Below are 10,711 nucleotides of genomic sequence, written 5' to 3' on the forward strand. Positions count from 1 at the left end.
GGTAGGTTATCCCAGGAATGTTCCCATGACAATGATATAGAGGGATAAGAGTGAGTGGAAACATTCCGGTGCTTTTTCAATACTTTGCAGCAAGTCTGGTAATATCTCCTTGGCCATATCAAGACAATACACACCTCAAAGGACACAGATAGAGAGAGGGGTAAAGAATTAGAACCATTAATGCAATCATACCATCCCACCAGTAAAACACAATTTAGTGTAATGACATTTGCAAGTATGGATGTATACATAGAATGTTACTTAACAAGACTGCTCTGTAAAGTTGTAATGACATAGTATGTGATATTTATTCCTACATGCATGGCTATTCTGCTAGAAGTCCAACTTTGAAAACAAAATTTACAAGATATGTACTAGCCCAATATTAGTCAATCTCCAGCAGTATGGCTAGGGTCTAAAAACTATTGGTTTAAGGAAAACAACTTCTTGATTCAGAGGACCTAAAAACTTGATGATGGAGTTTGCAGGCCACACAGATATTTGATCCACAGTCCCTGAGTTTGCAAGAACATACTGTGAAGATAAAAGGCCTAAGTTAGCCCAGGCAGCAGTAGGCTGGGAAGGAAAGTGGGAGTGAGGTGTGTGCTGTTTCCATAGGTCAGGGTCAAAAGTTGTGTCAGGAAGTTCAAGACAGGCTGGAGACGTTAATAGGTGGCCTGAATGCTAGGAGTCCATGACATCACCTTGTTGTTGAAGCAACTCTTTGGCTCAGAAGGTGGCATGAGATGTTTAGAACCTAAACATGGGGGTCAAGAAAACACGTGCCTGGAGAGAGGGACCATGAGAAGGCTGCAGAGAGTAGACACAGACAACATCTTTTAGTGGACCACTTCATCTTTTTCATTTATGCATATCACTCATGTCCTGTCCTTTAATAACTTAATGGGCACACATTGCTCCTTGAATACCCACAAATGATCCACTCTCCTAGGAGTTTTGTTGGTGAACCTCCCTAGCATTGGTTTACAGAATGGGAGTTTTAATGGTGTACCTCTTCACAGGTGTGTATCCAGTGATTTTATTTGACCTTTTGATGAGTAACTAGGAATAATTATGATTCATGTCTCTACTCCCTTTCTCTTAATATCCAGCACATTGGAATAAGGACCTACTTCCTGTATTGCCTCTCCAAACTCAAAAGTTTTCTTAACAACAATATTAGGTACTTCATAGCCAATATTAAAACATGTATTTCATTACCAAAATGTTATATATATTTCTTTTTTTAATTAAAAAAATTAGTTGTAGATGGACAGAATACCTTTATTTTATTTATTTATTTTTATGTGGTGCTGAGGATCAAATCCAATGCTTCACATGTGCTAGGAAATTGCTCTACCATTGAGCCACAACCCCAGCCCATACATCTCATTTTTTCTATTTCCCCACCTCCAATAATGAAATGGTCTTCATCCTCATAAACATGGTTTCTTTGCTCAGTGTTTGACCAGATAATCAAACCAAGATGGAAGCTCCACATGAGAGGAGTCATTCATTGCACTGTGTCCATGCTGAGGTTAGTTCTGCTGTCACCCAGAAGAGCGGATGGTTTGGGTCCTCCCTTAGAATTTCCAAGTCTAAGTTAATTATAATTAAGGCTAAAAATGGGGTTATAATCAAATGGTGGGTCTCACAAGACTGGATTGTTGAACTGGAAGTGTGATATAGTAGGAATAGCTCTAGATTGCAAACCAAAAACTTTAGGTAAAAATGCTAATGTGATCCCATTGTTACCTGTTATGGGTGGAATTAGGTCTCTTTTTCCCTCAAATTCACATGTTGAAGTCCTAACCCTAGTACCTCAGAATGTGACTTAATTTGGAAAGAGTTATTGCAGATATAATTAATTAAGATGAAGATATGCTGGAGTAGTCTGGATCTAATATGAAAGATACAAAAAAGGATCCTTCCCCTACAGGTTCATAAGGAGCATGGCTCTGCTAACACCTTGGCCTGGAACTTCTTCCCTCAAGAGCTACAAGACAATACACTGCTATTGTTTAAGCCATTTGATTTGTAGTACCTTGTCATGGCAGCCCTAGAAAACTATTAAATTATCCACAGGTTGCTGATATTTGGCTCAAGAATGCTATAGCATTGACCAAACAGAGGAATATTTATCATGTGAGGGACAGACTGGATGGTGGGGCCATGACTTGCCCTTGGATACTCATTTTAGGGACAGCAGCTGTCTTCTGTTGTTCAGGGCTTCCTCAGTAATGTGAAGGTATGTGGTATGGGGTGGTGCTGTTAGGGCCCCACCCCAATTGGGAAACTTATTTCCTAGATGTTGATTTTCCATAGGATTTCCCTCAGCTAAATTAGAGTTCCTTTCCCAGGGAAACTTCTTCTCCTTCCCCTTTTAGTCCAAAGCCATGAACTGATTCAACTGTGTGATGTCATTTGTGCTGCAGAGCCCCAGTCAGATCAGGTTGCAGCTAGACTCCAGCCCAGGTGACATCTCTACACAGTTCCTTCCCCTGCCCTCTCCCACTTCCCTCTCTCTCCTTCTGAGAGTTCACCCTTGATAAATCCCTGTCTCAGTCTATGCTACTTGGGTACTTTATACTTTTGAGTTCTCAGTCTTCTATTCCTTAACAAGCTGGAAAGAGTGGTCACCCTATTGAACAGAGGAGGAGGCAAGGGGAAAGAAAGAAATGGCTAAGGGTAAGGAAATGGTTCAATGATGGCAGGTGCTAAGGTGTGGAAACCTGAATCTTTGAGGTGGTGGAGTTCACATTGGCACTCTTTCATTTGCTGTCCTTACAGAGCTATCAGCCAACAATCCTATTTGGCTCTGTGGTCATTATGGGTGTATGGACCTTGTTCTCATAATCATCTTCTCATTGATTCCATCCTGAACTTTCCAAACGAAGGCCAGGTGGGTGAGGAGACTTGCAAAGATGCCCTTTCCCAATCAGGTAAGTGTTGGGAGCTTGTCTGATCAGGGTTTGCTCCTCCACACTCGGCCTTCTCTGCCCTGTGTTCTTGGCATTGGCACTTGCCAGCAAGACCCACTCAGCTTGACAAAGAAACACTTGGTGACCACCTTACCTCAGGTAAAACCATCAGTGGAGAAAGAGTAGAGGAGGCAGGGATGGGTGACTCAGACATACTCGGTGCATAGGTTCAAAGAGAAATAGAACTTTTGGAATTAAAGGTAGCAAGAGGTCCTAAAGACCAAAGATAAAAGAACAAGTTCCTAGGGGAAAAAAAAGGTCTAGGTCACAACAGTCTGGAATGTGGGTTTCTTGGGCACATTTTCTTGTCAGAGATTCCGTTGCACCATGTGTCTTGCTTATCTACTCTTAAAATGGCCTGATTTAAAGTTCATTTATATTTAATGCTTATGTAAATAATGTGTGAACCATGGCTACTCTTGTCACCTAAATGTAACTGTGACATGATAGACAAAGTTGATTGGCTTTATCATAATAGCTATTTTACTGTCTGTATGTGTTATGTAATATATTGTAAACCTCAAATAAATGCATAAAACTTATTTGAAGAATGATAAAAGTTTTCTGATTCCCTGATCTATATCCTTTCAACATAGAATAATATAAAACTCTTACTCTTCTTTTTTTGTGGTGCTAGAGATCAAACTCAGGGCTTTGCAAATGATAGGCATGTGTTTTACCATTGAGTTACACCCCCAGTCAAATATCAAACTTTTCAATGCTTAATAATTGGATGTAAATGAAAGATTTTATTTTAGATTTATATTTCACTTTTTTGGAGTTAGGTTGAAAATTCTTTTGTCATTTTTTTCTATAAATCCTAAACTTGTGTTCATATTTTTTGCCTGTTTTTCTTTTGAGGAAACAAGCTTTTTTAATGATGAGATGGATAACAAATATGTTCTATTTGTTGTTTTTTTCTTTTAACTTTCCTTATAGTGTTATTTTTTGTCATGTAGAAATGTTTGTTTTCTATGTAATTGAATACATCTATAATTTCTTTGTGATTTCAGATTTTTTGTCATCTTTATAAAAATCTTCCCCACTGTTCTTTTCATTTTTACCTTTTAATATGCACTTCATGCATTCAGAATTTTATCCTACGTCATGATCTAGCAATGACTCCCTATTGCTTTTTTTCCAGAAGGCTGGTCAGTTGCCTAAAGTCCTCATTTACTAACTAGTCAAAATTGATCAGCAACACTGTCTCTCTCATTAACTAAATTCCACTTTTATTTAGCTCTCATTGTTTTGTTCACCATAATCATTATTCTATCTTCATAATATATTTTAATTCCAGAGAGGGCTCATTTCCCCTCATCATTTTTCTTTCTTTTTAAATTTTGTACCAGGGATTGAACCCAGGGGTGCTTAACCAATGAGCCATAGCTCCAGTCCTTTTTTATTTTTATTTTGAGACAGGGGCTCTCTAAGTTGCTTAGGGCCTCACTAAGTTGCTGAGGCAGGCTTTGAACTTGCTATCCTCCTGCCTCAGACTCTGAGCCTCTGGGAATACAATCAAGTCTGGCATTGCTTTTCTTTTTTAGATGAATTTTCCTAGTTATCTTGCCTTTTTCTCCTTTTCTATTTGAATATTAGAATTAGTTTGTGGTTTTAAAAAAGGCTTCGTTACTTTTTCTTTCTCAAACTCCTGTGGGGAACTAACTCAAACCTAAGCTAGCCTACTGGACAAAGAGAGCAAGTAGAACAGAGCTGAGTCCTCCCAGCTGGGACCATTCCAGACCAGGTGCCCCAGTTGACTTTGCAGTTGACTGTAGATACAGGAGAAAGTCTAGCAGGTAATAGCTCTGATCCAGATAGGCAGAATTGCCCAGACAACTATAGATGAATAGGGAAAAATGAGTTCCTATTGTTGTATTCCATTAAGCTTCCATGATAATTCTTACACAGCATTATCTTGGCAATCAACAACTGATTAACAAATAGAAGAGATCACTCAGAGAGGCAGTACATACTGAGACAAGGAAATAGAGATGGTCTATGCTGGAATCCTAGGCCACACCATTATTTAGAGACCAAACACAGGGACTCAGAATGCAATCTTACCTTCAATTAAACTCGTATTTCCAAATAATAATACCTATATGATAATGTCTTACTCAAAACAAGTGACATTTAGTATATATGGGCAATGTCCTATGTGAATAACTGGAAAGTGACCTATCAAATTTTTTCATAAAGTTACTCAAAATCTTTTAGTAAATGCATTGTCATATCTGGCATGATCAAATATTCTAAAATAAAAATAATATAGAAGTCAATAAAGGGCTCACATTTCATTGAGCAGTCACACATACAGACCATTACAAAGTGAAAAACATTGTAAGGGGTTTTAGCAAGTTTCCTTAATCCTTCACTTTATTTGGAGGTGACTTGAGAAACATGATTCCAGCCTTAAGGAATTACATTCAAATTAAGCAAAACCAAGTGTTATGATTTGGATGTGAGTTGCCCCCCAAAACTCATGTGTGAGACAGCACAAGAAGGTTGGAGGAAAAATGATCGGGTCATAGACTTAACCTAATCAGTGAATTAGTCCCTTATGGGATTAACTGAGTGGTAACTGGTGGCAGGTGTGGTGTAGCTATGGGATATGTAGCGGTTCATTGGGGGTGTGGCTATGGGATATGTATTTGAATCTGGAAAGTGGTGTCTTTCTCTCTTTGCTTCCTTATCACCATGATGTGAGCTGCTTTCCTCTACCACACCCTCCCGCCATGATGGAGCAGGCTTTCTATGGACTAAGACTTCTGAAACTGTAGGTCCTCAAAACTTTTCTCCTCTACAATTGTGCTGGTCAGGTCCTTTAGTCACAACAGCCAAAAAGCTGACTAAAACACCTAGTACAGAGAGAAAATATACAATGAGTTGTGACAAAAAGTAGAAAAAAAACTGCCTTTTAATACTAATTGTGGCCAAGACTGATCACAACTCATTAGTGACCAAATCCATTTTCATTACATTTCTCACCTTCCTTTGTAGTTTGATGTAGTCTTGTGACTGAGTTTTTAGCCAATGGAATGAGCAGGTCCATTGAAACCTCTTCCACATGATCCTGTTGAATGTTTTTGCCTTCCACTGCTTCATTCAGAGGAGCCCACTGACCTTGGAAACCAGTGGTGAAGATGGCAGAGCAACACTGTAAAAGAAACCTCATCACTGATTGGTCAGAATTTAGAATGTCTCAGAATCATACTGCCTTCCGATGAGGGACACCAATTTTGCAGTCAATGTCAGCAAGAAGAAACTTCTGTTTGAACAATTATATGTGTTTATATTTGTTTGTAACAGCAGCTAATGCGACCCTCATACATCCTTAGTAAGGAAATTGTACTAAAATCTGCTATGCTGTCTGACATTGCTGCAACAAGGTTGTGTAATTGGTAATTGTTTTAATGGACATATTTTGGCCTCCCCCTCAGTTCAAACCAATAATAGGTAATATTATTGGTAATAACCCCTCTCACTTAAATAAACTACAACATAAAAACAGTAGATGGAGACACAGTATAGGAGAAGAGGGATTGTGTGATGAACTCAGTTCAGAAAGCACCTTAGGAAACATGAATCATACACAACATACATAAGGAGAGAAGGGACTGTTGTAGTAATGAGGATGAAAGAGATTGTGCTGAAGGAGGAAAATTTTGCTCTTATTTTTTTAATAAATGATGAGTCCAATAGCCAATGATAATTGATTATCATGTATGGAATAACCTAAGTTATTAGTAAAATTATATAGCAAAGGTTCTATAGGAGACCACCCTGGGTGCTTGTATTACATGCATTTAGCTTAGTTTAACTTTTATCTGCAGCAGTGATGGATGGTGCCTCCAGCTCCAATGCCCCCCTTCCAGTGAGTTACTGATTTCTGTCTTAGTAGCTTCTCCCAAACCAGGAAGCCCCATCATGTGGCATTAATGCCCTTGTGTGAAACCTTCACCAGTAGGGAGAATAGCAGGATGATTGATGCCTCAGTTTCCCATCTCTTAGGTGAATAGTCCTAGGAAGCATTCAGAATGTTCCTTAGGAGGTCCAGTTGGGGTCTCTGCACTTACATACAAAAGCCACTTTGTGGCAATGTCTCCTAGATCAGCATTCCTTCCTTCCTTTTTCCTTTTCTCTTTTCTTACTCCTTGGGATCAAATCCAAAGGAAAGTAGCTGAATCCAACTCTTGACTGAAGGTCTGCTTTTAGGAGAAGAAAAAGTATAAATCCAATTGCAATTTTTTGTCTTTGAACAAAACTTTGATTTTGTTGTAAGCACAGACTGGATTCTGCTTCTAATGCCAGCTATTGTTTCCTCTGGAAATTCAGGATCTTATGACATTATGTCTAATCATAGTAAATTAAATATCATATAATAACACATAAACTCAAATATGTTATTTATGCAATTTTGAACAAATATTTTTTGAATACCTTCTTTTTTAAATAAAGTCAGTTTATTTTACACTATCTCTTCTAATACAAGTTATGAGTAAAAGCTGATACTAAAAATTATTTGGAAGAATTACTAACTGAAATCAGAACATCATGCCTTCTAATCCATCCTCCATGAACTTCTTATAAAGTGCCATAAATTTGGCCACAAATGCTTCCAAGTGATAAATGGCTTTGCTACCCATTTGTAGATGATGTTCATAATAAGCTGCCATCTGGGTCACTTTCCCTTTCAGCTGTCCATCACAATTATGCAAAAGTTCTGAGAGAATGCCCTTCATTATTATCTCAGGAGGAATACAATGAGTTAAAAGCTCATAAAGCCTTCCATGAACTTTGAGGGACCTTTGAAGCCTCTGCTGACTGACAATAGCATTTTCTGTCTCCCTGAGATACACCTCCCAATCTGTCTCAGGGATTTCTTGATCTGCAGTAAAAGGATATTGCTGTACTCGGCAGGCTTCACATTTAAGTAGGGCTTTTCTGAGATTTCTACGGGACTTCTCTGCAAGTCTGTGAAGGAAGATTCAGGCCTTTCTTCTTGCACACAGTAGATAACACATGGCAAATACCTTCAATGCTGGAGCAGGCATGTGAACTGCCAGGCATCTACTACCAATAGGTGGTATCACTTTTGATGTAGAATTGCAGCACATGATATGCAGGTGAACATGTATTTTTCCATGGTTTTGCACAAAGCATGTTGAGCATCTCTGGTGAGTTTATCAACTTATGTGAATAACACCACTTTAAAATTTCTTTGAGAGTTTGTTTCAAGTTCCTGTGACTGTGCCACTGTTTTCAACATCTCTTGAATTACCACCAGTCACTATTTCCAGCATCACTGGGATTAACTTCAAGATGGCAATTACTTGGAATGGTGCTGATTTCAATTTTCTTTTTAGATGGAGTTGTTATGGTTTGATGTTCAATTCTTAATTTTTCCACCCCAACACCATAAAGTTCACATATAATACACTTAATTCTTGTCTTTTTTTCCAGCACCTGATGGTTCATACACTCACAGGTGAGGAAAGTCACCACACTGAACCAGGTTGTGCAGCTGGGTTGCCTGGTCCTTGTGATAGTCTAGCCTCCCCAAGGAGCATGGACAGTATTTGTCCACCCTGAGACTCATGTCAGTCAGAGCTCCCTGGGTTTGAAGCTTGAAAGTCACTTGTGTGCTCACTCCTTCCACTGAATACCTTCTTAATATCAGGTATTGTGTTTGTCACTGGGATTCACTTTTTGTTTGTTCAGCCTTATAGCAATGATTCATTAATTGTGCTGTTTGAGAGCTGGATATGTGTTTGTAAGAAAACAAATCAAATTTCATCGAATTTACTCACTTAGCTGTTAAGCTTACCTTTTGTTATGTTTTATTTATTTCTTAGTTGTAGTTGGCACAATACCTTTATTTTATTTATTAATTTTTATGTGATGCTGAGAATTGAACCCAGTACCCCAAATGTGCTAGGCAAGTACTCCACCACTGAGCCACAGCACCAGTCCACCTTTTGTTATTATTACCAGTTTTTTCTTTTTATTTCTAAATATATTTTCCTTACTCTTTTCCTGACCTCTTGAAACTGATCTTCCATGATCTGCTTGAAACTGATATAGCATGTATCTCGTGTCTCTTACAGATGATTCTAGAAAACTGTCTTGCACATTTAAGGTGCTCAAATATTTTTAAATGGAACTGCATTATAAAATGGTTCATAAGGATTGCTTAGAACCAAACTTTTTGAATGAGTTAAGATGAGATAAAATTCCAGAGAACCATTGAATTGGTCCCCATTCATCTTTATTTTCTGACAACAAACTATAAAAACTCCAACAGGTTGGGACTGATATGAAGATGGCAGAAGTTTCAACTATTCTTTTATGATGTTTTTTCTTCCTAGTGAATTCTGTAAGACCCACCTGTCCCTCTTTCCTGGTTTTCAGTGTTGTAGAAGGCTACCTTGATCTGTTCATTCCCAATTAAGCATTTGTAGCATTTCTTCCTCTCTGATAATAATTACCAATTGTGAGCTAGGGATGTGGCTCAGTGGAAGAGCACTTCCTGGCATGTGTGAGGCCCTGGTTTGGATCCCCAGCATCATGAAAAGGGAAAACAATACAAAAGAAAACAACAACAATGAAAAACTAGCACTTGCATATTCCTTTCTGTCCTGGGTCTGCTCTGTTGCATTTATTCCTCACAAAATCCCTTTTTACAGGTGAATAAAGAAAGTAGAGATTGGTGTGTTGCCCACTGTTACAAAGCTAGTAGGTAGTAGAGTTAGGATGTGATTCATATAGTCTAGATCCAGACCCACAGACTCCACCTTTATGCTATATGTAATTCTGAGTCTATGCCTTGAAACTTTCTGTTTTCAATTTCATTTCTTTCATTTTTTTTCTGAGTCTATTTGCACTTAAGTTTTGACTAATTTCTCTGAAATGTACATGGACACACTGATGGAGCTTTAAAATTGTACAGTGTCTATAGTGGTGAGAATTTTAGGCACTAGTGGATTACATGTTTCTGGTGGATTAGATGTTTTAGGAAAAAAATGTCCTTTCAGTGTCTCCAAGTCTCAGCTTGTCCTGGGTCAAATACCTGTGATACTTTTAAGAATAGGGTTAGGGTTGAAGATGCCCAAATCCTCCAGTTGGTCTGCCATGTATATTTACTAGCAAATTTCTGACTTCTTTAGAAATTTGGCCAGATACAGACTCAGAAAATAAATAAAATTTATATAAAATTGAAAATTGTTTACTTCTCACTGTGAATCTCCCTTGGATTTGTTATATTCCTAAACACATGGAAATGTGACTTTGTCCCATTATTTGCTGCTTTATGACATTTTGGAACCACTCAAAAGCAGGTACCAGGGCTGGGGTTGTACCTCAGTGGTAGAATGCTTGCCTAGCATGTATGACGCACTGGGTTCAATTCTCAGCATCACATATAAATAAGTAAAATAAAGGTTCATTGACAACTAAAAAATTTTTTTGAAAAAGCAGGTACCATTTGGCAGAGGTAGTGAGGAATAGGAATTAATCAGAAAATCTAAGTTCTAACTGCTTACTCATTGACTGATATTTAGTAATTGCCATCTTTGTGGAAGGGACTAGGCTGTATACTATGGGGGACATAGAGATACAAGGGGGTGAGTGTGCTCATATTTTTGAGTACTCATTAATTTATAAATTACAACTCTACATACTCTTCCTTGAGATTCTGCACTAATTGAGAAAAAGATGCAGAATTCCAT

General features: G+C 38.2%; 1 pseudogene across 1 annotated transcript; it reads right to left on the reverse strand.

Moving 5' to 3' along the window:
- Nucleotides 1-7,528: 7,528 nt before the first annotated feature.
- On the reverse strand, nucleotides 7,529-8,583 carry LOC306652331 (replication factor C subunit 3-like; annotated as a pseudogene). The gene has a single exon. The product of its transcript is annotated as a replication factor C subunit 3-like (transcript).
- Nucleotides 8,584-10,711: the final 2,128 nt, after the last annotated feature.

The sequence above is a fragment of the Sciurus vulgaris genome, assembly GCF_902686455.1.
Source record: "Sciurus vulgaris genome assembly, contig: HiC_scaffold_177_arrow_ctg1, whole genome shotgun sequence".
Lineage (NCBI taxonomy): Eukaryota > Metazoa > Chordata > Mammalia > Rodentia > Sciuridae > Sciurus > Sciurus vulgaris.